Source organism: Nicotiana sylvestris, chromosome 1 (assembly GCF_000393655.2).
Source record: "Nicotiana sylvestris chromosome 1, ASM39365v2, whole genome shotgun sequence".
In the NCBI taxonomy this organism is placed as follows: domain Eukaryota; kingdom Viridiplantae; phylum Streptophyta; class Magnoliopsida; order Solanales; family Solanaceae; genus Nicotiana; species Nicotiana sylvestris.
Genome location: NC_091057.1, coordinates 147691638 through 147695705, shown reverse-complemented (window position 1 = coordinate 147695705; position 4068 = coordinate 147691638). Strand labels below are relative to the sequence as shown.

At 37.7% G+C, this 4068-nt stretch overlaps 2 non-coding genes across 2 annotated transcripts; both read right to left on the bottom strand.

Moving 5' to 3' along the window:
• Positions 1-908: 908 nt before the first annotated feature.
• Positions 909-1015, bottom strand: LOC138882076 (small nucleolar RNA R71). The gene has a single exon (XR_011403555.1). It is a non-coding gene; the product is annotated as a small nucleolar RNA R71 (small nucleolar RNA).
• Positions 1016-3961: 2946 nt separating this feature from the next.
• LOC138882075 (small nucleolar RNA R71) lies at positions 3962-4068 on the bottom strand. Its single transcript, XR_011403553.1, has one exon. It is a non-coding gene; the product is annotated as a small nucleolar RNA R71 (small nucleolar RNA).

Sequence of the window (4068 nt, the reverse complement as noted above, 5' to 3'; positions counted from 1 at the left end):
ATATGAAACATAAACATAAGGGATTCCATCAATAGGGGAAATCACTACCTTAGAACCTTCTCATTATTGTTCACAACTTAAGCATATTTAGTTTACAACTGTTTATTGACTTTCAATCTTAGTTATTAAATATACCATCAACTGTTATTCACAACGTTTGGGGAAGTTGATTCTAAAGAATTTAGTAAGTCCAACGAAAGTAATTGATAGGTTAATTCTCTTTGGATTCGACTCTAGGCATAAATACTCAGATTATATTTGCAACGTCCGCATTGTCCTTTTATAAGGCATAGTTGGGCGTGATCAAATTTTGGCACCGTTGTCTGGGAATTAACGGTGTTATCAATTACAATTGAAAGAAGTACATGCCTAGAAACTCATCGAGATCTGGTGAAGTATTTGAAGCATTATCAGATTCCGAGAAAGTTTTCAAGGCCTTGAACCGGGCTAATCGGAAAAACAAACAACAACCAACAAATGCACAATTCAAAACAGTCATGGGGGATCACGAGGAAAACCCAGCAGTACCAATAGTTTCAGAGGCTGCTCTCTATGACTGGGCACAACCCACAGCTGAAAATTTGTCCACAACCATTGTAGTTCCGCAGATACAGGCTGAGTCATTCCAAATTATGAATAACATGTTGCACTTGTTTCAAAACAAGGGACTATTTTCAGGGTCGCAAGTCGAAGATCCTCAGCAGCACTTGAAGAACTTCCTCTCTATCTGCAAGACCCAAAGGCGGCCCAACGTAACTCCTGAGGCAATTAAGCTGTTATTGTTTCCATTCTCATTGGCAGGAGCTACCCAGATCTGGCTAAACTCACTCCCCATAAATTCTATAACAACTTGGGATGAGTTGGTCAAGCAATTTCATAACAAGTTCCACCCACCCAACAAAACTGCTCAACAAATTGATGAAATTTTGAGCTTTAAACAGAAACCAATGGAGACACTGCATGAGACATGGGAGCATTTTAAAGGAATGTTGGTTATATGTCCACACCATGGTATTCCAGATCAGATGTTAGGACAACGGTTTTACATGTGATTGTCAGATAACATGAAGAACATTGTGGATGCCTCAGCTGGTGGGGCATTCTTGAGCAAAACATGGAGAGAAGGTCAGAGTCTACTTGACAAGATGACACAGAATTCGGGATGGACAACCAGGAACGCACCTATCACTCCAGTGATGCACTCAGTGCCTCTTGATCCATCAAATTCTATGGCTAAAAATATGGCTACCTTATTAACACAGATGAGTATACTCACCAAAAAGGTGGAGGAATCAAGGCAGAAGCAGCAGGTACATATTGTAGATGAGGACTGGATAATGCAAAAACGCATTATTGCTTATAGAATAATTAATTCACGCCACACAGGTAAATTTATTGCTAACATAGTTGCAGATATATGTAGATATTTTTGCATTAGAGATAAAATAATGTTGGTTTAAATGGATAATATTTCTAGTAACACTAATGCTACAGGCTTGCTTACAACTACACTAAATCCTGCATTTAGTAATATTTTTCATGTTAGATGTATTTATCATATTTACCATTTAATCGTCGGTGATGGTATGAAAGTTTTAAATGTAGAAATTGAAAAGGTTAAAATGGCTCTTAATTGGCTTTTTTATTCAAACCGTAGAAGTAGACTTAGAGACTATTTTAAAAAATGTGATGAATTTGGCCTTAGAGAAAGAAAGGTTCTTAAACCTTGTCCGACTAGATGGAATTACATGTATGAACATTTAATTGTTGCATATGAATATAGGAACCCAATAAGTGCAACGTATAATGCTCGTGTAGGTGATGATGATGATGATGATGATGATGATGATGATGATGATGATGATCACCTTACAAATCAAGATTGGACTAATGTTAAAATGTATGTAGATTTTTTAGAACAATCTCATGTTGCTACAAAGGAATTATTTGGGCAATATTATCCTACTATTTCTAACTGTTTAGTTTATATTGCAGCACTTGCAGATTTGTTTACTCAATTTTCAGAGGGTGGGATAATTTATCAATTTGCTATTGATTCTATGAAAGCTAAGTGATAATAGGTGAATTGGACTATAATTAGGCCCTAAAGAACCACCTTCTTGTATAGTTTTTATGGTAAAAAGTGATAAAAAAAATGCTCTGATTAGTGCTTTTCATGCTTTGCAGGCTATATACAATAAAAGAAGTCTATGGAGTACTTTTGGGATCAATTACGGAGAAAAAGAGGTCAATCTTACAATATCCGCTAAGTGCACCACGCGAAGGCAGCAAAACCAGAACAGGAGATGGATTTTCGTGGTCCCGGCGTAATCGCGGTCGGACCGCGGCAGAAGGCTGTTACGGATTCTGAGAGGCTAGTTGTCCACGGTCCTGGCGTAACCGCGGTAGGAAGCGGAAAATTGAGGGACTGGAGTGCAAAACACGGGATTTTTAGCCCAAAACCCTATATTAAACAATAGAACTCGCCCAAGGGAGGAATGTAATGTTTTAGAGAGTACTTTGGCAAGAAAAACAAGTGTGAGAGATCACCCAAAACATCATATTTTCTTCTTCTCTTTATTTTTCTTGCAATTTTGATCATGAATATTTTCATAGTTTATTTACCCATTGTCATGAGTAGATAAATCCTTTGTCTAAGGTTTTGATGGAACCTATTGAAGGATGAACTTCTTGATTATGTTAATATAATTTGCCAGTTTAATCTCTATTTGTTCAATTACGTTTTTGTTGTAGTTAATTGACAGGATCCTCAATTAGCTGTGCCTATTTAGTGTGCATAACTCGGGAGAGATTGCATATTTAGGTGATTGTTGAACAACACCACTCCCAAAGTATAAGAGGGATCTATAACTGCGGGTTTAAAGGTGGGATTAGCGATAACGAAGTCTTGGGTGCAATCTAAATTGAACTGTAATAAACAAAGTCAGCCAGCATATCTCGGGAGAGTGCGTCTAGTAAATTATCGTGATTACTCGGGAGAGATTCATGGTAAAAGGAGTGTTCATGATTGATAGAGATGTATTGGTAAATCTATATGAAACATAAACATAAGGGATTCCATCAATAGGGGAAATCACTACCTTAGAACCTTCTCATTATTGTTCACAACTTAAGCATATTTAGTTTACAACTGTTTATTGACTTTCAATCTTAGTTATTAAATATACCATCAACTGTTATTCACAACGTTTGGGGAAGTTGATTCTAAAGAATTTAGTAAGTCCAACGAAAGTAATTGATAGGTTAATTCTCTTTGGATTCGACTCTAGGCATAAATACTCAGATTATATTTGCAACGTCCGCATTGTCCTTTTATAAGGCATAGTTGGGCGTGATCAAATTTTGGCACCGTTGTCTGGGAATTAACGGTGTTATCAATTACAATTGAAAGAAGTACATGCCTAGAAACTCATCGAGATCTGGTGAAGTATTTGAAGCATTATCAGATTCCGAGAAAGTTTTCAAGGCCTTGAACCGGGCTAATCGGAAAAACAAACAACAACCAACAAATGCACAATTCAAAACAGTCATGGGGGATCACGAGGAAAACCCAGCAGTACCAATAGTTTCAGAGGCTGCTCTCTATGACTGGGCACAACCCACAGCTGAAAATTTGTCCACAACCATTGTAGTTCCGCAGATACAGGCTGAGTCATTCCAAATTATGAATAACATGTTGCACTTGTTTCAAAACAAGGGACTATTTTCAGGGTCGCAAGTCGAAGATCCTCAGCAGCACTTGAAGAACTTCCTCTCTATCTGCAAGACCCAAAGGCGGCCCAACGTAACTCCTGAGGCAATTAAGCTGTTATTGTTTCCATTCTCATTGGCAGGAGCTACCCAGATCTGGCTAAACTCACTCCCCATAAATTCTATAACAACTTGGGATGAGTTGGTCAAGCAATTTCATAACAAGTTCCACCCACCCAACAAAACTGCTCAACAAATTGATGAAATTTTGAGCTTTAAACAGAAACCAATGGAGACACTGCATGAGACATGGGAGCATTTTAAAGGAATGTTGGTTATATGTCCACACCATGGTAT